The 27373-nt window shown below is 43.5% G+C and overlaps 1 long non-coding RNA gene across 2 annotated transcripts in view; it reads left to right on the forward strand.

The window, feature by feature from the left end:
- Nucleotides 1-24910, forward strand: part of 1600020E01Rik (RIKEN cDNA 1600020E01 gene) — a 37120-nt gene extending 12210 nt beyond the window's left edge. For both annotated transcript variants that reach the window (NR_037960.1, NR_037961.1), the window contains exons 4-5: nucleotides 23893-23998; nucleotides 24737-24910. This is a non-coding gene — a long non-coding RNA (RIKEN cDNA 1600020E01 gene). The remainder of the gene's footprint in view (nucleotides 1-23892; nucleotides 23999-24736) is intronic.
- Nucleotides 24911-27373: the final 2463 nt, after the last annotated feature.

Raw genomic sequence — 27373 nt, forward strand, 5'->3', positions numbered from 1 at the left:
TTTAAAACACTTTTTCCCTTTGCCCAACTCTGTTCTGTACTCACCCAGGACTTCCTCAGTGGCCCTGTCTTCTTTCGTGTCACTTACATCCTGCCATCCTCTCTTGTTTCCCCTATTAGGACCTTTTTAAGAACTTTTTTTTTTTTTTTTTTTTTTTTTTTTTTTTTTTTAGCGGATCCTATTATTAGGGCTGAAGAGACATCCCAGTAAGCAGAGGCCAGGGGTTTGGATCCCTAGAACAACATACATTCCAGAGGAAGGGGTTGTGGTAGCCATTCTATAATCCAAGGGCAAGGGAGGTAGAGATGGGATCCCTGAGGCAAGCTGGCTAGGTATATGAGCTAAGTTGAGCATTAAGAGACCCTGTTCAGTAAATAAGTGAGGAAGGCTTCTATCTATCTATCTATCTATCTATCTATCTATCTATCTATCTATCTATCTGAAGCAGGATCTTGCTGTGCAGTCTTAGTTAGCTTGGAACTCAATACACTGACTAGACTGGCCTTAAATTTATATACCTCTTTCTCATGAGTGATGGGATTAAAGGCATGTGCCACTATGCCTGTTGAAGTGATGTCACTCTCTGGTCTTCACATTCAAGAGCACACGCTCGGGCTGGAGAGATGGCTCAACAATTGAGACCAGTTCTGCTCTAGTAGTCATGGCTGCTTATGTACTTGCTGTTGCAGTGTTGAGTCTCTCAGAGTGTCAGATTCTATGCCTATGGCAAATGATACTACTCTTGTGAGGATTAAATGATGACTATATAAATTCTGATAACAGGAAAATAAAAAGAGGAAGAGGATAGAAATTATATGAGTGTTAGAAAATATATATCTCTGGTTTTGGAAAAATTGTAAGAATGTAAGTAAGTATAAGTATATATTATGAGAGTTAACAAAAAGGCTTGTTGGTGTATTTGTTTTGAGGCTAACTGGGTCTCACTTAGCCTAGGCTGGCATTAGATAGCTAAAGAACACCATAGATGCCTGATCCTCTTGCATCAACCTTCCAAGTGCTTTGTACCACCATATCCAGTTTACTATATTTTGTTTTTAAAACTTTTTTTTTGAGACATGGTTTCTCGTTGTAGCCCTGGCTGTCCTGGAACTCACTCTGTAGACCAGGCTGGCCTCAAACTCAGAAATTCACCTGCCTCTGCCTCCCAAGTGCTAGGATTAAAGGTGTGTACCACCACTGCCTGGCTGTTTTTAAATGTTTATTTTTATGTGTATGCATACATATGTGCCATATAGTACACATGGTGCCACAGGATTTGTGGAGGTCAGAGCATAACTTGTAGGAATAGTTTATATCCATCTACCATGTGGGTCCTAGGAGTCAAGCTCCGTGGTCAGTCTTCACAGCAAGTGCTTTTATGTACTGGGCTATCTGAATGGCCTCAGTTTTTCAAAACAGTTGGTTGTGTAATCTAGATTGCCTTGAAGGTTCCATCTTTTGCCTTAGTTTCCTGAGTGCTGAGTTACCTATGCTTCAACATGCCTACCTGGTGCCTCCCCTTCCCCCCTCTGTCTCTGTGTGTGTGTTTGTGTGTGTATGCCCATGAGATGGGGTGGGAGGGGTGTGTGTGCATGTGTGCATGGAGTATGTGCACCTGTGCATATGTGTATACAGACTAGAGGAAGGCTTTCCTTATCTTCTTTTATCATTCTCTACCATATTTCTTTGTGACAATGTCTCTTCCTGAACCTGTAGCTCTTTTTAGCTAGGATGGCAGTCACCTAGCACCAGTGAGATCTTCCTATCTCTTTCCTGCAAAGTCAGGATTTACAGGTCTTTATCCTTGTTACACAGGGACTGGGATCTAAGCTCAGGTCCTCCTACTTACATAGCAGTTCTGAACCACTCAACCATTTTCCAGTTCCTGGACTAGATATTTTTAATAAATACTTTCCTTTCTCTGTATGCTAGTAAACCTTTATAGTGAAAATGAAGAAATGGAAGTACTAGAATCAAATCCAAACTGCTCAGGGAGCTGACATCCAGGTAGGTATCCTGGTTAATTTTTATTGTCAATTTGACACAAACTAGAATCCTCTGGGATGAGGGTACCTCAGTTATCTCAGTTGAAGAATTGCCTCAGTCAGATTAGCCTGTGTCTGTGAGAGAGTGTCTTAATTGATGGGAAAGGGCTCTGCCCAGTATGGACAGAGGTGGGCCTAAGCTGTATAAGAAAACTAGGTGAGGGCTGGAGAGATGCCTTATTGGTTAAGAGCACAGTGGCTCCTCTTCTAGAGATCTTGAGTTCAATTCCCAGCAACTACATGGTGGCTCATAACCATTTATACTGGGATCTTGATGCCCTCTTCTGGCCCGCAGGTGTATATGCAGGTACAGGACTCAAGAAAAGGAAAGAAAACTAGCATGAATAAGTGAATGAGTACGTACATTCCTCTATAGTGTCTTCTTTAGCTCTTGCTTGAGTGTCTGCCCTGAATTCCCCTAAATGATGGACCATGACCTGGAAGTAGAAGTTTAATAAACTCTTTCCACCTATGTTTGGTCACAGCAACAGAAGATCAAACTATTCCTTTCCTTTAGTGAGGGTGTGATCAGAATGACAGGTGTAATGCTAGCTTTTGTCACAGAAATGTTGACCAGACCCTGTGCTGAGCACTTTATGGAGTTGCTCTTGTTGGTACTTGGAGAGGCGGAGTAGGTGAAGACATGGAAGGTGTGGGGGGCACACAGGCGCTGGTAGCAGGTCTCTTAAACAGACAGTTCAACGTTACCAGTAACTGTGGGGCCTTGGGCAGTTCTATAGAATGAATTACATGGCCAGGTACAGTGCTTGACATAGTATTTAATAAATAGGATGTACTTCCCAAATGTCTGTCATAATTACAGTGTAGTTCTTAACAGACCAATAAGTATAGCCCAGAGAAAGGTAAATCCATTTGTATATGTCACACAGCATACAGAGGATGGACTGAAGTTTGTCCTAGACAGTTAGACGTAAGAGCTTTTGCTGTTAACCATTCTGCTGTATCACTTTTTTTTTTTTTTTTTTTTGGTTTTTCAAGACAGGGTTTCTCTATGTAGCCCTGGCTGTCCTGGAACTCACTCTGTAGACCAGGCTGGCCTCGAACTTAGAAATCCGCCTGCCTCTGCCTCCCAAGTGCTGGGATTAAAGGCGTGTGCCACCACGCCCGGCTTTGCTGTATCACTTTTGAGGATGTGAGAGACTATACCATAGAGCTGTATCTTGCTGAATTTAATGAGTCTGCTGTTTCGAATGTGCATGGGTTCTGTCCTCCTGACCCTCCTGTATGATTTTAAGCATCTTGCTCTGCCTGTGTCTCTGTTCTGAGCAGGTTCTTCTCAAGATGTAAAGAAAAATGAAAGGGTGCTTGGTGTGCGTGGTGACTGAAGGGCTGGGTGTTCCTGAACCAGAAGCAGGCACTGAGTAAGACCTGTATCTTAGTGTTATAGTGTTCTTTAGACTAGAAGTAGGACCTCGTCTCTTGTTATGTTTACCATTGTTGTTCTTTTTTTTCTCGAGACAGGGTTTTCTGTGTAGTTCTGGCTGTCCTGGAACTCACTCTGTAGACTAGGCTGCCCTCGAACTCAGAAATCCGCCTGCCTCTGCCTCCTAAGTGCTGGGATTAAAGGCGTCATTGTTGTTGTTCTTATGTACCTCTTAGGCATGTGTGTGTGTGCGCGCGCGCGCGCGCGCGTGTGTGCACATGGAGGCCAGAAGTAGGTGTTGGGTCCCCCTAGAGATGGGTTGTAGGCAGTTGTGAGTCACCCATGTGGCTGCTGGAACTGAACTCAGATCCTCTAGAAGAACAAGTCCCTTTAACCACTGAGCGTCATCTCTTCAGCTTTTAGGCTGTTCAGATGAAGCTAGTAATGTTGAGAAGCAATCAGTATGCACAGAGAACTCTGATGTGGATTTCACATGCATTTGTCTTATTTAATCCATAAACCTGTGAGTAGTCACTCTTGTTTTATAGTGTGTGAAGAGGGTTAGGAGGCTCACTACAGCCACATAGTTAGTAGTGATAGATCTGGGATTTGAGCAAAGTAGTCTGGCTCCAGAGTCCCTGCTCTTAGCCTCTGTACCCTGCTGCCCTATGCACGTGTATAGGTGTACACGTGCAGTGCTGGTTGAATACCCCACATCTGACTGAGATACTAAGGACTAAAAATATTTTTTATTTCTTACTTTTTTTCAACATTTGCAAGGTTTCTTTTCTTTCTCCACTCTCCCCACTTCCTTTCTTTCAACCAGTTTAGCATCCCCTAATCCAAAAAACTCAGAAAGTATGTTGCATACTTCTGTGGTATAGGAGGCAGTAAGGGACTGGAAAGATGGCTCAGTGGGTTAAAAACACCGTTTTTCTTTTCCTGAAAAATGGGAAGATTTTGGTCACTAGGAATAAAAACCTACAACAACTGTGCTCGACTTTGTCCCAACTTACACCTAGGACTTCACTTTTAGCCTTCTTGCTCTTATGTAGTAAACAAAGTGCTGGGTTTAGAGGGTCTCTGAGGTCCTTTTGAATGCTGACTAAGCATTAATAGGAGGGTAGCACTACTTAGCACCTGGGATTGGAGCAAGACACTTGTAAAGTCAAAGGCGGTCTGATGTTTCAAGGCATTGGAGATGCCAACTTTCAGAACAAAGAATGAGCACCCTATGAGCAAGGCAGCTCTGGCTCTTTTTTGAGGCTTATTGCCAAGGGAGCTCAGACTCTGGTCAGTAACAGCCAGGGACACTTTGGCTGAGGTTTCAGTAAGGACAAGTAAAGCAAGCACGTCCCCACCCCCTTCCTTTTCTTGTCTTTTCAAACTGTTGGTCTTATATCCTTCTGTGTGTGCAGCACTGTTTTAAGTACTTGACTAATATCCTATATATCTTTATAGTAAACTTAGGAGAGTAGTGATGCTAAGTAACATCTGCAGATAACAAAGCTGAGGAAGGCAGAGTTCAATAATGTGTTCACATTTGCTCAGATGGTAGTGTCCCATCTGTGCCCCTAGCCGCTGGGTTATATTGTTTGGGGGACCTGAATAAAGCAGGAGAGAGAGAGTCTTCAGTGTTGTCAGTGACTTTTAAGTTCAGGATGATGATATTTTAGAGTCGAAAGAACCTTGGAAGTGTTTAAATGGTTTCCTTTCCTGACTGCTGTCCTTTACAGAGTTTCCACTTTCCCCTGACAGATGCCTGCCTGGTTCTGTTCCAGGCTTCTACTGAGGGCAGAGGGCATTACTTTACTACCTCCCCAACTCATTTTTATTTTGAGATGGTTTAGCTCTGTAGCTCAAGCTAGCTTGGAATTCCTGGTCCTTCTGCCTCAGCCTCCCTAGTACTGGGAATATAGGCATGTATCATCATGTCTGATTTATTTCCTTATAATATTTTTCTCATTGGCAAAATATTTCTCTTTTTTTTTTTGAGACATGGTTGGTTCTGCTGCCTAGACTCTACAGTCTTGTCTTAGCTACTAAGTACATGGGATCACTGTGACGTCAGGCTCTGTTTTTTGTTTTGACTTGAAATTTAGTTGAGATGTCTCATTAGTTTTAGGCTAGCCTGGAAGCCCACAGTATTAGTTCATCTTTCACAGGCAGCTTTAGCTCTCTCACCTCTAAGAACTTTGCAGCCACAGCTAAACAAATGTGTGTCACTTCTTATCATTATTTAAGTGCAAAGCCTTTTCCACCGTGGAGAATGAATCTTAGGGTATGAAGTCCTCAGCTTGGAAAATGAATGGAGGTGGAGCCTCTTCCATCTCACAGAAGCTGGGGGATTGTAGTGAAGACTCTGCTGTGGGTTTGAGAAAGTCACAAAATGGCTGGAAGTTACTTGGGCTCTTGGCAAACTGCATTTACTTCACTACGCCACTAGGTGATGAGCAACTCAAAGACCTGGGCAGCAGGGACTGCCGTTTAATGGCTGTCTGAAGTCACAGGTATCTTCACTGAAAGATGTTAAGGATGCTGAGATGTACTCCTTATATGCGTTGTCATTCTTGGCGTCTAGCTTTAAATACTAACTTGAAAATTTCTTTGAGTGGTTTTCATAGGAGAGGGCCAAGAGTGTAAATTAACACTTAAATGGAGGGCTGGCAAAGTAGCTTAGAGAGGGATCCATGGGCCTTAGAGGGTGGCAGGAGAACCAACTCCCACAGACTGTCTTTTGATACATGGCATAGCACACCCCCCCAATAAATAATAAATTTTAGGAACTGGGGGTAGGGACCAGGAGTGGGGGGTGACAGTGATTGGGATATAAAGTGAGTAAATACATTAATGGAAAAATACATTTTAAAAAATAATATTTAAACTAAAAAGCAGAAAGCAAGTGAATTTCTGGAGGACAATGTGATGTTTTCACATATTGTGTATACTTGTGTTCAAATTGGGTTGAATAGCACAATCTCCTCAGACATTAATCTTTTCTTTGTAGTGTGAAAAATTTCAAACTCTTCTAGCTTCTAGAATATAGGGCATATTATCACTCTTTGTAGTCTTTCTATTTATATAATATAGCCCAAACTGTATTCCTTTATAAAAATTTTTATTTATTTATTATATGTGAGAACACTGTAGCTGTCTTCAGATACACCAAAAGACGGCATCTGAACTCATTACAGATGGTTGTGAGTCACCATGTGGTTGCTGGGATTTGAACTCAGGACTTCTGGAAGAGCGGTCAGTGCTCTTAACTGCTGAGCCATCTTTCCAGCCCCCAAAACTGTATTCCTAATTGTAACCTCTCCACCTCTCATTTCTTTCTCTCTCTGGCTGCAGACCACCATTTCATTCTTGCTGTTATGAGGTTATTGTTTCTTACTTCCATGTGTGGGGAGACTGTACAGTGCCTTTACTCTCATCCTAGCTTGTATCATTTAATGTAATGATCCCCTGTTGCAGTCATGCTCTTGCAAATGACAGATTTAAAACCTTTTTTTGGGGGGGTTTTGTTTTGTTTTGTTTTGAGACAGGGTTTCTCTGTATAGCCCTGGCTGTCCTGGAACTCACTCTGTAGACCAGGCTGGCCTCGAACTCAGAAATCCGCCTGCCTCTGCCTCCCGAGTGCTGGGATTAAAGGCGTGCGCCACCACGCCCGGCTAAAACCGTTTTTTTTTTTTTTTAATTGACTGAAAAGTATTCTGTAGTATAGTTTACATTTTCTTCCTTGTTCCCCCTCTGACTGTTCCACTTTCTTTCCTTTTCTCCTTTTAAAAACAATGTTGTTTCTTTCTCTTTGAGCTGGGGATAGGACCCAGGTCCTCATGGATGCTAGGTAAGCATTCCACCAGAGAGCCCTGGCTTGCAGTATGCAGTTGCTGTCAGTGCTGTAGTGAACATGGGCTATTGATGTCTTTTTCTTTGTGTGTGTCTATCTTTTGGTCTGCACAGAGTCTTCCTTATGTAATCTGACCTCAGAGCTTACATCTTTCTGCTTTAGCCTGCTAAGTATTGGGATTATCTGCATATCTCACCATACTTGGGCCCTGTGTGAGTAGTGTCTTCACCGCGTTCAGTATTCTTTACTATTGATCACAGTCTATAGAGTAGCTTTCTGGCGTCTGGGTTCCTAGTGATGCAGCATGTGCCAGTGGCCTAAACTGGCCCTTCCTCAGTCCTTTGTAAGCAGCAGCCTATTATGGCTAGGAGCTTGTGAATTTTATTTATGCCTTGAATTTTTTCATAGAGTGGTAAGGTATGCCTTAAAAAAAAACAGATTTATTTTATGTATGTAAATACACTGTCCCTGTCTTTCAACACACCAGAAGAGGGCATCAGATTCCATTACAGATGATTGTGAGCTGGGAATTGAACTCAGGACCTCTGGGGGAACAGTCAGTGCTCTTAACCACTGAGCCATCTCTTCAGCCCTGAGGTGTGCTTTTTTAAAAAGTAGCCTTGAATTAAGAACTTAAAACTTTTCTTGGTACAGATGTTTCCCAGTCTTCTTATGTTACGGGTGAGGAAACTGAAACTGAACCCAGAAAAGTGCAGTGACATGTCTTGAGTCACAGCTAGCCACAGTGGAACCTCAGGCATATAACCCAACTCCTGCTGAGCTGTCCTCTGGTATTGTCACTTCACAGCAAATGGTCACTAGGAATAAACTGAAAAGTTTTTACTGAGACAGGAATTTTGCCACCCATTAATGGGGAATCAGGAAGAGGTAGTAATAACTCTTTATACTCAAAATGTGGCCCATTTGAAGGATTCTGGATCCCTTTGCCCTGATGTCCCAGTTATTGGATCCTCCCTGTAATTCTCAAACTCAATAAATCCAGAAAGTTGCTTCAGCTTTGGAGAAAAGAGTTATTGAGTAGACTGGAGTGGGATAAGTGTGTTTATGCCCTGCTGTAAATAGTTGACAACCTAATCAGCTGCCAGAGCTTGGAGACAGACACTGTAAACCGTGTCTTATCAGTGGTCTAGTTTCTGTTTGCGTTCCAGCTGGGGACTCTTCTGATGGGAACCACCTGTTCCTGGTCTTTGCGCGCTTTGGATTTCCCCAGTCCTTCAGTCCTTTCAGTTTTGAAATGAAACCTGCTCTCCTGGCTAAGGTCAGGTCCAAGAGGACTTTGACAGTTCACACCGACTTGTTTTTTCTTAGAGCCAGCTGGTAAGTGAGCCTGTGGTTTGAGAAGTGGTAGTGAATCAGCTGTTGGGTAAGGACTGAGCAGTGTCATTGCTTTGGGTAACCAGGAAAACAACCAAGTATGTTTGCTCAGGAAGCTGAAAGTTAAGAGTGCAGTCGCCAGAGGGCTGCACAACCGCAGCCTTGCTTTCCAGAGGAGGACGTCTCCCACCCCCAACACCCTACCCCAGGTTTAGCTACTGTAGCCAGCCCAGACTCGCCTTGAATTCCTGATTTTCCTGCCTCAGCCTTTAGTATTAGGATTACAGGTGTATACCATCATGCTTTATTACAAAAAAGGTGTTTGGGGTTTTTTGTCTTTCTTTCTTTCTTTCTTTCTTTCTTTCTTTCTTTCTTTCTTTCTTTCTCTCTTTCTTTCTTTCTTCCCTTCCTTCGTTCCTTCGTTCGTTCGTTCCTTCCTTCCTTCCTTCCTTCCTTCCTTCCTTCCTTCCTTTCTTCCTTCCTTTCCTTCCTTCCTTTCTTTCCTTCCTTCCTTTCTTTCCTTTCTTTCCTCTGTAGCTGTCTTCAGACACACCAGAAGAGGGCATCTGATTTCATTACAGATGGTTGTGAGCCACCATGTGGTTGCTGGGAATTGAACTCAGAAACTCTGGAAAAGCAGTCAATGTTCTTAACCACTGAGCTATCTCTCCAGCTTCTTGTTTTTTTTTATTGTTTTTGAGACAGGGTTTCTCTGCAGACCAGGCTAGCCTCCAATTCACAGAGATCCACCTCCCTCCTGAGTGCTGGGATTAAAGGCATGTGCCACCATCACCTGGCTACTGCAAAAGGTTTTATCTCAGCTTCTTGTCTCCCCATAATACCTCCTCACCTCCTTTCTGTCTGAGTCTCTGGCCTCTCTCTGCTGCTTTGCTGTCCTTGCCCTTCACCATAAACGTCTCACCAGGACATAACTCTTCATTTAACTCTGTCTAGTGAGACTGGCTCACCCCATGACCTCACTAGGTTGCCCCAGGCTCATTTCTTAGCAGCATAGAACCATCCTCCCTTTAGGATTTCTGCTGGAACAATGGCAGCTGCTTTTGTTCTGCATGCTGGCATGTCTTCCTTTGTCTTCCACATTCAGTGGTCCCAGTTAAAGATCCAAGACAAGCCTGGGCACAGAGGTTCAGGAGAAAGTATGGCATTGGGAGGCTATGTTAATATGTTCAGATGTGGGCAGGTGCAAAGCCATATTTAACCATGAAGGCCATGTTGGGTGAGAGGGTAGCCTTGTTCCCTGGCTCATTCTCTTTGGGGACAGAGTGTAGCTCAGTGGTGAAGCACTTGATCCCTAGCACCACAAACACCAGGATGATTGGTAGTTAGTAATTTATATGGAATGTAGCAATTTCTGACTCCTTCTCTTATTCCTGTTCCCTGGAGAGAATGTGTCCTTGGAATGTGTAAACCCAGAAAACACTTAAAAGTTATTTTATGTCTTTAAAGTTTATCTCCACAAATGACATGTTATATACCATTCTGATACTTTGTCTCAAGAATGGGCCTTTAGCCACTATTGTGGAGTACATTTTTTTTAAAGATTTATTTATTTACTTAACATGAGTACACTGTGGCTGTCTTCAGACACACCAGAAGAGGGCATCAGATCTCAGTACAGATGGCTGTGAGCCACCATGTGGTTGCTGGGAATTGAACTCAGGACCCCTGGAAGAGAATTCAGGTGCTCTTAACCACTGAGCCATCTCTCCAGCCCTGTGGAGTACATTTTTTTGTCCAAGCACTCAGGAAGGTAGAGACAGGGAGATCTGTAAGTTCAAGGCCTGTCTGATCTATATCGTAGCAAGCTTCAGGTTAGACTCTGTCTCAAAAACAAAACGAAATAAAACAACAAAAATTGGGCCTTGGCAGTATCCCATGTTAGTAAATAGTCATTTCATTCTTTGTGGCCACTGTGTAGCATTTCATAAAATGGATAGTGCTGTGTTTTATTTAGCTACTTTCCTATTGAGAGACAAGAAAGTGTTTCTCTGTTCTAGATGATGCTCACTGTGATTTAAATGTTGGCTTTCTCTTCTGAGTTTATTGATCTCAGCCTTCAGCCAGCTTCAGTTACCACCTACACGTGGGTGATTTACAGTCTCCAGTTGTTCACAGGGAGAACTTAATGGTGGTTATTGTGTCTCTCTGTCTCTCTCTGTTTCTCTTTCTGTCTCTGTCTCTGTCTCTGTCTCTCTCTCTCTGTTTTCAGTGCTGGGGATTGAATTTAGGTGCTCACACATGCTAGGCAAGTGCTCTATCGCTGAACTGCATCACCAGCCCAGGTATCTTGCATTCATAGTAAGCACAGTGCGCTCCTTCTCTGGTACCCCATCCTCTGATATGGAAGCCCAGCAGCAACTAGACATGCTGTCTTCCCCTTCCTGGTCTGATCACTAGGCACGCACTGGAACTGACCTTCAGTAGTCTAGACATTTGCCTTCTTTGTTGCCCCTGCCTTATGCCTTGGTTTTCTAATTCCTTAGGTTAAATGCTGTTTAAAATGCTTATAGTGGTCAGGGAGCACTGAGTGATGTGTGCTGGTGCAGTCACCTCTAGTTGGCTCCGTCTGTGCATCCAGTCTTCTTTTGTTTTCAGACAGGGTCTCACTGTGCAGTCCTGGCTGGCCCTGGACTTCCTAAGTAGATTAGGCCACAGAGATTTGCTTGTCTCTACTTTCCACATGCTGGGATTAGAGAGTTGTGTGCTATTGTGTTGTCTGGATTTTTCTTTGTTACTTTTTAGAAAAAAGGTTGTCCTGTCCATTCTGTCCCTTTTGCTGTACCCATGGTGACTGCATCAGCCTGAGAAGACTGTGATGTTACGTCTCTGCTTGAGATGTTAGGGGACTGGAGATGGCTCAGCAGTTAAGAGCTTTGGCTGTGGCTTGGGAGAAAACAAGGCTTGAAGAGGAGCAGGCGAGGCTGAGTCAGTGACTCCAGAGTAAGTGCTGAGCCCTAGAGGATTCTGAGGGAGTCAGAGCTGCTTATTCGCCGCTTGGGACAGGCAGAGAGTCTGACGTGACAAAACGTGACAAAGAGTCAGGATGGGAGTATTCCTTAAAATTGGGAAATTTCCAGATGGTGGGGGTACTTAATCCCAGCACTCAGGAGGCAGAGGCAGGCAGATCTCTCCGAGCTGGAGGCCAGCCTGGTCTTCAGAACAAGTTCTAGGATAGGTAGGGCTACACAGAGAAACTGTCTCAAGAAAAGGAAAAAAAAGAATATTGTATTTGAAACAGTAACCAGGGGTCTAGAGACATGGCTCATTAGTGAAGTGCTTGCTCAGTGCTCTTACAGAGGAAGGACATGAGTTTGGTTCCCTGCATCTACTCCTAGCAGCTCATAAGCACTTGGATGCTAGCTCTAGGCTTTCATGGACTCCCACACCAGCTTGTGCACACACTTACTTACATAGACACAGAATTAAAGAAGAAATCATTAGAAATTGTAATAAATTCTACTAGTGAACAGAGGGGAAGGATGACTATTGGAACTTTGCAGTAGAGGTGGCGCCATATTTCCACAGTTGAAGAGCATATGTCTTACACATATGGAGTGGCACATGCAGCTGCTGTGAGGATAGAAAAGCTGCAACTTCTAAGAAGTGTGGGCCCTATGGAGAATGTAAATGTTACAGGAATCTTGAGGAAGGGAAACAGACTCAAAATATCAGTAATTAAGCTGGTCTTACTAAATAGCTTTTTTGGTGCCTCAAGGGGAATCGGTGTTTAAGAAATACCAAGTTCACAACCAAAAGGGGCTTACTGAGTGGAGGAGACTGAACTAGCTTATACCTTGTGCTTAAAGACATATAAAGTAAAAGAGCATTGGCTGCTCTTGCACCAGACCTGGGTTCTGTGATCAGCACCCACATGGTGGCTCATAACCACTTGTAACTCTAATTCCAGGGGATCTGGTGCCCTCTTCTATGGCCATTGCAAGTGTGTGGTACACTGACATACATGTAAATACTCATACATATAAAATAAGAATATAAGGCAAGTATGCTAGTGGTGGGGGCAAACACCTTTAGTCTCAGCACTTAGGAACTACAGGTAAGCAGATTTCTGAGTTCAAGGCCAGCTTGGTCTTCAGACCAAGTTCCAGGACAGCCAGGGCCAGGACAGCCAGTGCTACACAGAGAAACCCTGTTTCAAAACAAAAAAACAAAAACAAAAACACGAAAACAAAACAAACCAAACATAGGATATTGCTTTCCTGGATGGCTGAGAGAATGGAGTAGTCAGCAAGATAGGAAATAGAGGGGGCTGAATCCTGAGGTCTCCTGAGAACAGCATGGTGGATGGAGGGTAAGGAGGGCTGGGCAAACATCTCAGGCCAGGTCATGGATAACCACAGGGATCAATGACACAGCCTCGTCTGCCTCTGCCTCTGCCTCTGCCTTTCTCCCCTCTGATTTCTTTTAAAAAAAGATTTATTTTATGTATGTGAGTATACTATCACTGCTTTTAGACACACCAGAAGAGGGCATCAGATCACATTATAGATGGTTGTGAGCCATCCTATGGTTGCTGGAAATTGAACTCAGGATCTCTGGAAGAACAGCCAGTGTTCTTAATCACTGAACCATGTCTTCAGTCCTTTTGTTTACCTTTAAAAACGTTTCTTGTGTTTGTATGTATGTGGAGGAACACAAGAACCATAGTGACTGTATATGAGTCATAGAACAACTTTTGGAAGTTTGTTTTCTCTTTTCTCTGTGTGAGTTTCCAGGATCATACTTAGGGCTCCAGGGAGGTTGCCTGATGGTCTTTGTATTTGGTGTTCTGCTTGCTTTAAAATCCCCAGAAACATACCTTTCTTTTTCCTCCTCAGCCTTTGCTGCCAGGAGCCTGCTTTCTGTTTTGTTGAGGAGGTTGTTGTTATTTGGTTATTTTAGAGACAGGGTCTCTCTGTAGCTCTGGCTCAGTCCTACAACTCGTTATATAGATCAGGCTAGCTTTGAATTCACAGACATCCTTTGCTTCCTGAGTGCTGAGATTAAAGGCATGTACTACCATGCCAAGCCCAATATTTTTATTTTTATGTATGAGTATTTGCCTACATGTCTGTATGCTGTGTGAGTGCACCACCCTAGGAGGCAAAAGAAGGGAATCAGATCCTCTGGTACTGGAGTTACAGACAGCTGTGAGTTGCCATGTAGGTGTTGGGAACTGAACTTGGGCCTTTTGCAAGAGCAACAAGTATTTTTAACTGAATCATCTCTCAAGCCTCTACAAATTACACACACACACACACACACACACACACACATATTTTAAAGATTTATATACGAGAATAACACACACACATATATTTTAAAGATTTATATATGAGAATAACATTGTCACTGTCTTCAGACACACCAAAACAGGGCATTGGACCCAATTACAGATGGTTGCAAGCCACCGTGTGTTTGCTGGGAATTGAACTCAGGACCTCTGGAAAAAGAGTCAGTGTTCTTAACTGCTGAGCCATCTCTCCAGCCCCTTAAATTATATTTTTAATTTTAATTTTAAATTTTAGATGTGTATTTGTTAGTGTGCATGTACCGTTGCATATGTGTGGCTCTCAGAGTACTGCTTTGTAGAATCAATTATTGCCTATTATATGGGTCCTGGAAATTAAACTCAGGTTGTCAGTCTGGGTGGCAAGTGCCTATATCTGTTGAGCCATCTCTCCAGCTCTTCAAAACAACAGATTTAGCTACTTTATCTTTTTAAAAAATCATTACATTTTTATTTATCCATTTTGTGTGCATAGAGTAAAGGATGGGGTGGCATGCAGGTGCCATGGTGCCTTGTGGACATCAGAGGACAGCTTGTAGGAGTTGGATTTTCTTGTTCCACTATGTGGATCCTGGGGATCAAATTAGAATAGTCAGGCTTGACAGTGCCTTTACCTTGTGCCATTGTGTCAGCCCCTCGGCTGCTTTGTCTTTAAACATGCCTCCTATGTGGATGCCTGCCGTAGTCTTGGAGCTCCTTTAAGGGAGTTGGAAGGAGGGAGCATTTCCTAGACTTATCTCCTTCTGGCCCAGGCTTAGGAACCGACCTCCATAGCTGCAGCAGTTTAGGGCTGGATTGAATGTGAATCTGGAATTGCTCTCTGAATTTTGAGGAGGGACAGGACACAGGAGTAGTAACTATAGAGGGAAATCTATCAGTGAAACACAGGAAGAAGTAAGGAAGAGGCCAGACTTTGATAGCACGTGCCTGGAGTGGCTGAGACAGGAGGATCTGGGCTATATAGTGAAACCCTGTCTCAGTAGTCCAAGAGGGGCTGCCTATCCATCCATTTGTGGTGGGTTTCAGGTTTGCAGTAGGCTTGAGTGTCTGCCTGGAATGGTCTTTGAGTTTATGGCAAGAACTGGCTCTGACGTGCCACAGGGCCATGAGATTGGCTGTCACCAGTCCTCTTGGGGTTTATTGTGTTTTTGTGTATACCGTGGACTCGACTATAAGCTGAGAGGAGTCAGAGTAGAAACAGTACTTGTTGATACAGAACACTCCGAAGGCTGGAGAATGTGGCACAGATGGGATGGTCTAGGTGGTTATCTGTCCTGTGTGAAGCACATATGTCCTCCAAGCAGGAGTAGGAGTGGTTTTGGTGACTGTTGCTAGTTTTTTTTTTTTTTTTTAAGATTTATTTATTATTATATCTAAGTACACTGTAGCTGTCTTCAGATGCACCAAAAGAGGATGTCAGATCTCATGGTGGTTGTGAGCCACCATGTGGTTGCTGGGATTTGAACTCAGGACCTTCAGAAGAGCATTCAGTGCTCTTAATCACTGAGCCATCTCTCCAGCCCCTGTTGCTAGTTTTCAAAGATGCTCTGTCTTTCCCTGTTCTGCACTCTGTATCCTTTATGTCCCCACTTCTTTTTTCTGCTTAGATTCCATAGTCCACTCATACTTACATTATAGATTACTAACTCACACCCAACTGGACTCTGGCTGTGCACAGTTCACTAATACTAGGGCTGCCAGCCAGTTTGCTCCATTAGCTTTGATGATTTTGAAGCTTTAAAAAAAAAATTAACTTTTGCTGGGCATGGTATGGGATTTCTGAGTTTGAAGCCAGTCTGGTCTACAGAGTGAGTTCCAGGACAGTCAGGGTCACACAGAGAAACCCTGTCTCAAAAAAAAAATTAATTAATTAACTTTATTATAAAACAAACCAAAACAGCAACTTAGAAATAAAAATAATCACACCCTGATATTAATCAGATCCAAAGTCCATAGATCTCAATGAACTATTATACAGTTAGAATAGGCATTCACTAATAAATACATTTTCATGTGCTTAGCAGATTGGAGCTATGGTGGTGAGAGTGGAGGCTGGATTCAAATGTAGAAGCCTGTGCTTCCCTCTTAGATACTCTACTTAACAGGGATGGAGTGACAACCAGGGTGTGTAGGCTGACCATCCTTCAGATGATTCTGACACCAGGCATCATCTGAGGAACATGTATCAGAGGTACATGGACTTTGGGGTCTTTGTCAGCTCCTTACCCAGGAAGGACCAGGAAGCCTTTTTGGTTTTTAGGGCTGGAGAGATAGCTCAGTGGTTAAGAGCATGTACCCCTTCCAGAAGACTCAGGTTCAGTTCCTAGCACTCACATCCACCTGTAACTCTAGCTCCAGGGGCACCCAATGCTTTTGACTTCCACAGACACTAACACTCATGCATGAACCGCACCCCAGAATAAATAAAATAAGAGATCCTAGGAATTTAGTGTGTGTCATGTGATAAGTCAGAAAAAGTTTAAGGAGATGAAGGAGCCAAGTGAGCAAATAAGGGAATGAAGAGTGCGCCTGGGATGGGGTTTAAGAAACATGGACAGACCACATATTATAGGACATGGAGGGCCTTAATGTCAGGTCCCACTGCAGACTAGTGCTTTTGAGATTTACCAGAAACTTTGCATTAAGAAAGCAGGTTTATTGGGGCTGGTGAGATGGCTCAGTGGGTAAGAGCACCCGACTGCTCTTCCGAAGGTCCAGAGTTCAAATCCCAGCAACCACATGGTGGCTCACAACCATCCGTAACAAGATCTGACTCCCTCTTCTGGTGTGTCTGAAGAGAGCTACAGTGTACTTACATATAATAAATAAATAAATCTTTAAAAAAAAAAAGAAAAGAAAGCAGGTTTACAAGGGGAGGGGGAGGAAGGACAGGGCTTTTGGAGAGGAAATTAGGAAAGGGGATAACATTTGAAATGTAAATAAAGAAAATATCTAATAAAAAAAAAAAAAGAAAGAGAAGCAGGTTTAAATGTAGACCCTGGTGGCTGTGCAGCATACTTGAGACTTGCTTCTAGGGTTTTATATGTTTACTGTGCTCTAGTGAAGGACTTCCTTCTTCAGTCTGGCTGCCCTCAGTCCCCAGAGCCCTCTTTGATGTTATTTCAGTTTATCCTATGAGCAACTAGATGCCAGTTACCTCTTTTTTTTTTTTTTTTTTTCCTTTTTTCCCCTACCTTTTAGGCTGTTAAGTTACCTCTTTTAAGGGCTCTCCTCGCAGCCTGCACAGCCAAGTTCAGGGCTCAGTTTAGAGAATCCATAGTCTTCCTTAATTCCACTTGAATTATGCTCCTTTTCTCTCTTCACTGTATAGCACAGGCTGGTCTCATGATCCTTCTTAGCCACTCTCATGTTAGGATTACAGATTGATGCCACAATACTCAGCTTAGTTCCTCTTACAGAGGCTTTCGCTCTGTGGTATGACTTCATCTAGGAAGAGAAAGGTAGTGCTGTCCAGCTAGAGTGCTAGATGGGAAGGCGAGTGCATGCCTCTGACCCCAGTACTTAGCACTGAGACTGGGGAGAAGGCTTGGCAGTTAAGAGCACTGACTGCTCTTACCTAGGACCTGGATTCAACTTCTATCACTATATGATAGCCTGCAGCTAGCTGTAACTCCAGTCCTGGGAATCCAATGCCTTCACATGATGTACACACATAATGCAATCAAAACATATACACTTAAAATAAATAAAATAAAATAATAAATAATAAATAATAAAATCCCAGACAGCATGTCTCAGGTCACTAAAAGGTCATCAAATAAGATAGGATAGAAAGACTCTTAAGAGCAGCAGTTGGGGGTGCTGGAGAGATGGCTCAGCAGTTAAGAGCACTGACTGACTGCTCTTCTGAAGGTCCTGAGTTCAAGTCCCAGCAACCACATTGTGGCTCACAACCATCCAAGATCTGGCGCCCTCTTCTGGAGTGTCTGAAGACAGCTATAGTGTACTTACATATAATAAGTAAGTCAAAAAAAAAAAAAAAAAAAAGCAGAGGTTGGGAAGGATCAGAACAAAAAGTATCTTTTTGTTATTTTGTGTTTTTGAGACAGGGTCTCTCTGTATGTAGCCCTGGTTGTTGTGGAACTCTCTGTAGACCAGGCTGGCCTCAGACTCACAGAAATCATTCACCTGCCTCTGCCTTCCAAGTGCTAGGATTAAGAGTGTGCATCACCACACCTGGTATTAGTGAAAAGAATTCTCGAAAAAAGGAGGTGTCTCATGATTTTAACCTATAGTCATGAGATAATATTTGCTCAGTGTATACATGTTTAACAAAGATGGCATGGAGGGAAGGAGACTGCCAGAGAAGGATTAGTGCCTGGTTTTTCTCTGACTTACTTATGGCTTGTGCCCTTCTCAGTAGATATTTTCTTCTGAGTATGTTGGAGGCCTGGTGTGTGCGTGTGTTGTCTGCCTACTGAAAGACCACAGAGGGAGCAGAAGTCAGACAGACTGAGGCCCTGGTCTTGTACTATGCAGAGACTCCTGTCTTTTTTTTTTTTAAAGATTTATTTATTATTATATCTAAGTACACTGTAGCTGTCTTCAGATGCACCAGAAGAGGGCATCAGATCTCATTACGGATGGTTGTGAGCCACCTCGTGGTTGCTGGGATTTGAACTCAGGACCTCTGGGAGAGCAGTCGGTGCTCTTAACCACTGAGCCATCTCTCCAGCCCGAGACTCCTGTCTTACAGCTTAGGAGGATCGAGTTTCTCTCTAGATGAAGCCTGCATAAATAGTGGTCAGCAGAGCAGCTGTACCGTGATGAACCTTGCTCTCAGTTCAGTAAGTAGCATAGAGTAGAGCATGATAAAAATGTGTTTGTCTTCCTTTTTGGCGGTCTGTCTCAGATAGCTCAGGCTGGCCTTGAACTCTAATGTAGCTGAGGATGACGCTGAACTTCTGACGTTGTCTTCCATCTCTCAAGTGCTGGAATTAGAAGTAGATGCTACTTTGTCCAACTTTTATGTGATGCTGGGCATTGAATTCAAGGTTTCATGTATGCTAGGCAAGCACTCTACCAACTGAGCTATACCCTTAATCTTAATTTTATTTTAAAAAAGTATTATTATTGTGTGCATGTGAGTGTGTGTGTCTGTGTGTGTGTGTGCCTATGTGCAAGCGCACAGCATGTGAGTGGGGGGTCAGAGGACAATTTGTTTGTGCAGACTCTCTCTTTCCTTCATGCAAGTTCTGGTAATTGAATTGAATTCAGGTTGACAGACTTTTTGACCAGTGCCTTTACCCACTGAGGATCTCAGTGATCTCCAGTAAATTTTTTTCTTAAAATAGTATCTCTCTCTGAGGCTTAGACTGCCTTGGAGCTCACCTAAGCTAGCCTCAAATTTATGTTAATCTTCCTGCCTCAGCTTCTCAAGTGCTGCAGTTGTAAGCTCACACTTGGCTCCAAGCAGCTTTCTGGACAGCCATAGTGAAGGCATCCTGCATTTCTGGAGTAGCTGTGGCAAGGCAGTGGATGGGGTGGAGTGGGCTGAGCAAGAGTCAGCTTTACTGAAGTAGCTAATGGCTTATATGGAGGAGGAAAGAAAGGAGTAGTTAATGCTAGGTCTGATATTTGTGCTTACCACCCACAGAAGAACCAGATACTTGTTTGTGTGCTAGGGGAAGAGCTCAGGTCCCCTGAGGCCATTTGCCTCCTTGTGATGTGTCAGTCTTGCTTTCGGCAGGCATCTAGAGCTCAGGAGGGAAGAAGTAAGGAGCTAAATAGCCTGGCTTCAAACCCTAGGGGTCTCAGTGTGCTTCCTGGGACCTGTCTTTCTCATCCCATCCAGCTTGCTGAGGGTTGCCTGTGGGAAGCCACATGTGCCGTTGCAGAGTGGCACTGACTACTGCTGGCCACCACGCATAAGATTGGACAAACAACCAATGTGTACATATGCAGTAAAGTTTTTTGCAAAGACACTGCCTGGCCCAGGCATGATAATGAGGTTCTGTAAGGTACTGAGAGTATAACCAATCAGATGTGAGACATGCAAATGAGGTATGATAATGAGGTTCTGTAAGGTACTGAGAGAGAGTAGCCAATCAGATGAGGAACATGCAAATGAGGCTTAGTGCATAACCAATCCGGGTGTGAGACACGCCCCTCCTAGGCCTATAAAAGCAGCACCAGTTCTGGGCTCGAAGTCTTTTCGCCTCTACAATCAAGCTCTCCCAATAAACGTGTGCAGAAGGATCCTGTTGCAGCGTCGTTCTTCCTGGCCAGTCGAGCGTGCGCAAGAGTTGCCTTCACCTTTTTCAGACTCCCTAGCCTGGCTTCTGGGAAGAGGAGGGAGCTTAGGGACTGTGAAATAACTTGAAGGGTTTGTTGTTGCTGTTCTCCAGTCCCTTCTGTAACACACTGGAGGTGGAGGAAGTGGGTAGGAGGGCCATCAGCATGGTACTCTGCTGAGACCTCTGTTAATGCTCTGCCTTTCTATGGGCTGTCCCTCTCTTCCAGCTATTAGTAGATTATGAGCACAGGCCCTTTTGTGATTTTGCTTGTCTTGAGGCCAGGTCTTGCTGTGTCACCCAGCTGTCCTCAAACTTGAGATCGTCCTGCCTGGGTCACCCGGCGACTAGGATGACAAGCAAACATCACCATATCTGGTTGATTTTATTTATTATATTTTTTAATTAAATTTTTTCCTTAGGTCATGGTGGCTTGAGTCTTTAACCTCAGCACTTGGGAGGCAGAAGTAGGTGGAGCTCTGAGTTTGAGGACAGCCGGGTCTACATAGAAAACCCTGTCTTGGGGCTGGAGAGTTAAGAGCAGCAGTTAAGAGCACTGACTGCTCTTCCAGAGGTCCTGAGTTCAATTCCAAGCAAAAACATGGTGGCTCACAACCACCTGTAATGGGATCTGATGCACTCTTCTGGTGTGTCTCAAGACAGCAACAGAGACTCACATCTATAAAATAAATAAATCTTTTTTTTTTTTTTTAAAGAAACCCTGTCTTGAAAAACCAAAAAAGGAAAGAGAAATCCATATATTTTGATTGCAATTCCCCTCCCCCAAACTCTTTCCAGATCCTCCCCACACATCCAATAACAACAAAAAGAAGCCCAAACAAAGCAATATAAGACAAAAAGTCTTAAAATGTTTTGAATTCATTTTGTATTTGCCATTTACTGCTGGGCATGAGGCTTCCCCTGAAGTGTAGTTCATATACCCAGTGAGACTGTTGGAGACAACTAACTTCTCTGTGGATGTCAGGCACAGGGAGCGTCTTGTTTAGGTGTGGGAGCCCATGCCCACTCCCTCCCAGCACTGGGGCCCCATCTGCTTTGATGGCTGATTTTATTTAACTTGAATATTAAAGATCCCTTTTGGGGACAGGAGAGATGGCTCAGCCCTGAGCATTGGTTGCTCTTCTCAAAGATCTAAGTTTATTTCCTAGCACCTATAAGGTATCTCAGAACTGGCCACTACTCCAGCTCTTAGAGATCCGTATCTTCTGGCCCCCCTGGTGCATTGTACATATACAAGTAGGCAAAATATCTATACACATTTGAATAAAACAAAGCAAAACAAAAACCCTTTAAACAACAATTCCACCTTTGCATGCCTGGGATCATGGCATCTACCTCTAATACCAAAACTCAGGCAGAGGCAAGAGGATCTTTGTGAGTTCAAGGCCAGCCTGGTCTACATAGCCAGTTTTCAGCCAGTCAGGGTTACATAGATCCTATATAATAAATAATATATAATTAATAGAAATAAATGTAAAATAAACAAAAGACACCTTTTCATGTCATCAAGTACAGAATAGGTTATAGGGAGCAGATGAAGTCTTTAGTATATTGACATGGGCAAGGACCAAAGCCTTGTTGGACCCATGGGAAAGTGGCAAAGCCTTTTCCCATATGGGCTGGGCTCAGATTTCTTCCTCTGGTCCAAGTACTAGCTAACAATTGACCAGTGTGGGCAAAACCTATCAACTGCGCCTTCTTCTTCCTTGTTTACGTCCTGAGACAGCTGTCCTACAGACTTTTCCCTCTTGTGCTGTACCAAATAAATGCTCTTAGATACCAGGGTGCAACTCCATCAGAGAGTGCATGCCTCTCCTGCTCCAGATTATTTGTACGTATGTACATACATAACATACGCACACACAATGTATATAATATCTTTCCTTTCTTTATTCTCCCAGTCTCCTGACCAGTGTTCTAGGCATTTATTTCATAGTATTTAATCAATGCATTTCATGTTTAATTTTTGTTTGTTTGTTTGTTTGTTTTTTCAAGACAGGGTTTCTCTGTGTAGCCTTGGCTGTCCTGGAACTCACTCTGTAGACCAGGCTGGCCTCGAACTCAGAAATCCGCCTGCCTCTGCCTCCCAAGTTCTGGGATTAAAGGCATGTGCCACCACTCATGTTTAATATTTTAAAGGTCCTATATCTCTTCCCTTTTTGTTTTATCAGTAATATTTTATACTGTTTGAGTCCATGCTTTTATCATTTATTTATTACCTCCTTCCAATAGAATCCAAGCTCCAGGGGATGCCTTTTCTTCTCCTTTTTAGTACTTCTCAGCTCGTTTAGAACAGTTCATGCATACACTTGATGCTTAAGCATTGAGTGGTTGAATATAGACTACTCTTTGCTTTATTTTGGGTGATTATGCACACAGTGTTCTAGTACTCACATCTTTGCACCCCTCCCACTGTCACCTTATGAGAGAGTCTGAGCAGTGGAGCAGCAGAGCTAGAGGATTGCATGTGCACCACACCAGTTCAGGGAATCAGCTTCCCTCAAGATTGGCATATAGCTATAATCCCAGCACTCAGCACGGAGACGGGAGGATTAAGAATTCTAGGCTAGGGGCTGGAGAGATGGCTCAGCAGGTAAGATCACTGACTGCTCTTCCGAAAGTCCTGAGTTCAAACCCCAGCAACCACACAGTGGCTCACAACCACCCACAAAGATATCTGATGCCTTCTTCTGGTGCACCAGAAGTCAGCTACAGTGTACTTACGTATAATAATAAATGAATCTTTGGTTCAGAGCAAGGAGGGACTGAGCGAGTGGGACGGACCAGAGCGAACGCTTTTAACTGGAGCAAGCAGAGGTCCTAAAAATTCAATCCCCAACAACCATATGAAGGCTCACAACCATCTGTACAGCTACAGTGTACTCACATACATAAAATAAATAAATACATCTTTTAAAAAAAATTCTGCCGGTGTGGTGGTGCATGCCTTTAATCCCAGCACTCGGGAGGCAGAGGCAGGCCGATTTCTGAGTTCGAGGCCAGCCTGGTCTACAAAGTGAGTAGCCGGGCTATTCAGAGAAACCCTGTCTTGAAAAAACAAACAAACAAACAAACAAAAATTTTAGGTTAGCCTGTGCACATTGTAGGTTCAAGATCTATCTAGGCTACATGAGATGGTATCTCAAAAGCCAAAACCAAACAAATAAAACCCCCCAAACAAATAGAAGAAGGTAAAGTTCAAGTTGGGTTAGCCTGGACTGCACAGTATGTTTGAAGCCAACCATTCTCCAGCTAAGCCAGTCTCACACACACAAACAAAACAACAAAAAACCATATTGTGTTTTCTTTCATATGTGGTTTCTAGACTCCTGTACATAAAGTCATGTATGTATATATGATGTGTAAGGCTCTAATGAGTGGGTAAGAAACTGGAGAGTAGTGGTGGGGAATGTGCTTAGTATACAGGAAGTATACTTGTGTGAAAATGTTCTAAGTCATACAGTACCATGTATGATGAAGCACTCAAGGTTGTTGATTTTGAAACCATGTTTCACTGTCTAGCCATGCTAGTCTGGAACTCACTGGGTAGACCAGGCTGGCTTCCAACTCACAGAGATCCACCTGTTTCTGCCTGCTGAGTGCTGGACTTAAAGGTGTATACCAGCGTGCTTGGTGGTTTCCCTGTGGCTCTAAGGACACTGAGTCTTGTCTTTCCATGTGCTCTCCACTGACAGGTGGAAACATGGTCTGGTAACACCACGCTTCCGGATGTGATTGTGGAGCTGGATTGCTTAACCTGGGCTAAGTCATTTATCTTCCTGTGTCCCTCAGTTCTTCATGGTAAGGAAGGGTAATAATGGCACCTTTTTGAAAGGGTTTTATGAAGGATCATCAATTAAGCTAAGGAAAATGCTTATTCTAGTAAACTGAGACAGTTACTCCTGTAGAACTCTTTTTGTAGTGCTGGCATCCACCCATGGCTTTACATATGCCAGACAAGTGCTAAGAAACATGAGTTGGTTTTCACCTCCTTGACTGTAAAAGGTTGAACCAGGGGTCTCCTGTTGTCTGACTTTGTCTCAGGCTCAAAGCTCTGTAGCTAGCTGAAGCTGGCCTTAATGCTCTTTTTGCCTCCCAAGTACTGGGACTATTGGCCTGCCCCACCATTTCTGGCTTAAGGTTAACATCTTTACATGTGCACACTGGGCAGATATGTAGCCACATCCCCAACTTTCTAATTGATTCTCTTATTAATGCTCATGAGCTATAAGTTAGCCCAAGTTCCTTTCAGCTTTGTTTATGCAGTTGTTTTCTGCCTGTAGGTTTTATATTTTTTGGCATTCAGATATTTTGCCTTAGAATTGTTTCTGCTTTGAGACCAATGTTTAGGAATAAAGTGTGCTTTTCTATCTTGAAATTATAGAAAATGGCTTTTTATTCTTTTGAGTACTATATGTATTTAACTTATTAATTTGAACATTTAAATTTCAACAATTGTTCAATCTGGAATTTATTGTTAGGTCAAGAGTGGTTAAGTCTTGAGTCTTGATTTTTTTTTTTTTTTTTTTTAAATTTAAGGGCTGCAGAAGTGTTAAGAGTGCCTGCTTGTCTTCGAGAGGACCAGAGATCAATTCCCAGCATCCATCCCTGGAAGCTACAGGGAATTCAACACTCTTCCTGACTTCCTCAAACACCTGCACACATATGGCTTATAGACACACAGGGAAAGAAGTAAAGGAAATCTTAAAAACAGCTGTGTATTTTTAAATTTAGTCTGTGTGTGTCTGTATGTGTCTCTGTGTCTCTGTGTGTGTATGTGATAGTTTTCAGCCTTTTTCCACTGTGCTACCAGCGTGTGTGTGTGTCATGGGGCTTGGCAGCAGGCACTTTACCTGTTAAGCTTTCTCTCTGCCCTCTACTTTCATTTGGATAGCTGTCTAAACCGTCATTGAAGAGACATTTTCCTTGTGAGGTCCTGGCTGGCTCCATACTCTGAATTCCTCCTTCTGTTTGTCCAGGGCTGGGGTGAGCTGCACGTGTAGATGTGCCCTGATGTTTGTTCCCCTTCTCCCAGCACATCAGAGAGTGGACCAATGTCTGAATGTGGTCAAGAATGAATGTGGGCCGGGCCTGGTGGCCCATGCCTTTAATCCCAGCACTCAGGAGGCAGAGGCAGGCGGATTTCTGAGTTCGAGGCCAGCCTGATCTACAAAGTGAGTTCTAGGACAGCCAGGACTATACAGAGAAACCCTGTCTCAAAAAAAACAAAAAAAGTGAATGTGGTTGTGAGTGCTGTAGTGAATGTGGTTGTGAGTGCTGTAGTGAATGTGGTGGTGAGTGCTGTAGTGAATGTGGTGAGTGCTGTAGTGAATGTGGTTGTGAGTGCTGTAGTGAATGTGGTGGTGAGTGCTGTAGTGCACTGAGGTGAGGAGACTGCTGCCCTTGGCTCTGCAGACTTCCCGTGCAGACCCGGATAAAGGACTGCATTATACTGGGTTCACCACTCATGCAAACAGAATATTCTGCTTTGTTAATAAACAAATGACAGGTTTGGTACTAGCTTAGCAGAAAGCACTGGTCTAGCATTTCAGTGCCCTGGGCTTGATCCCAACACCACAGAAACAACTAGCTGACTGTAGCAGCCACTTCCTCCAGCCCACACATACTGGGGAATATTGATGAAGGGGTAACCCCACTGGATCCCAATTTTGTCCTTGACAGCTGGAATTTTAATTCCAGTAAGTTTCTTGCCTGGATTTAAAGTAAAAGAAAGCCAGGTATATTTGTATAATCTTAGTACTACTGCTGCTGGCCACAAACAATGAAGGGAAGCTGACCTTCATGTGGAACACACCGTGTAGGCAAAAGTTCTGAGCAACAGATAAATTAGGTCCCTCTTGATGAAGTTCTTTCTGGTTTGAGTAACAAGCTACATATATACTAGTAGACTTCATGTCCATTCAGAGCCTGTGAATGAATGCAAGTGGTAGATTTTAGAGATTTTTTTCTTTAAGGTTGTTTTTGTGTGTATGTATTCACACATGTGCAGTGCCCACAGAGTTCAGAGAAGGTGGTGTTGGATCTGCTGGAGTTGGAGTTATAGGTGACGGTAGGATGGAAACTGAGCTCTGCTCCTCGGCAAGGGCAGTGAGCACTCTTAACCACCAAGTCTTCTCTCCAACTGGGAAATAGAGTTTTTGCAAATGTAACTTACAGAGCACCATCACTGTGGCAGATCCTGATCCAGTGATGATGCTCTATAAGACAAGGTTGCCATGGAGATGGAGGCAGGGACTGGAGTTCTGCATGCTGCTATGAGCTACTCCAAGGACAGCCAGCCATCACCAGGAACAAAACTCTTCCCCTGCTTTTTGGAGTGTGGCCTTGCTGACATCTGGTTGTAGTCTGTGGTCTCCAGGCTGTGGGATCAGCTTCTGCTCTTTGAAGCCTGACAGCCATTAGAATATCTCTAGAGACTAAAGCACGTACTATCACCTCTGTGCTCTGAAAGAAGATGGAGGACCAATGATGCCAAGCATTGAAGCTCTAGCCAATACCCTGCACTTGGGCTCCTGCTCTCACTTGTTGGCACCTTTACCATGTACACTGAGCTATTGAAATTATTCTAATGTCAGGACATGTTACTCTGGCAAGTAGACACACTTGCTAACATCAGGTGTCTCCTCAGCTTTTAGTTCCTATGAATGTCAAAAGATGACATTGGATTCCCCGGAGCTGGGGCTAAGGATGAGAGTGAGCTGTCACGTGGGTGCTAGGAAAGGAACCGAGGTCCTCTGTAAAAACAGCAAGTACGGGCTGGAGAGATGGCTCAGCAGTTAAGAGCACTGACTGCTCTTCCAAAGGTCCCGAGTTCAAATCCCAGCAACCACATGTTGACTCACAACCATCTGCAATGAGAATAATAAATCTTTAAAAAAAAAATCTGAAAGTTAAAAAACAAACCAGCAAGTGTTCTTATCACTGAACCATCTTTAGCTACTGGAGCTCCATCCTTAACTTTTCCTTTCTATGCAGAAAAACAATTGTGGTGACAAGGTGACCCCAATGCCCTATGTTTTTTGGATGCTTAAAAATTATTATTATTACTTATTACTATTGTTTTGGCTCTTTGAGACTGTTTCTCTGGGAACTCACTAGGCTGGTCTTGAACTCACAGAGATCCATCTGCCTGCCTCCTGAGTGCTGAGATTGAAG

The sequence above is a fragment of the Mus musculus genome, chromosome 6 (genome assembly GCF_000001635.26).
Source record: "Mus musculus strain C57BL/6J chromosome 6, GRCm38.p6 C57BL/6J".
Taxonomy (NCBI): Eukaryota; Metazoa; Chordata; class Mammalia; order Rodentia; family Muridae; genus Mus; species Mus musculus.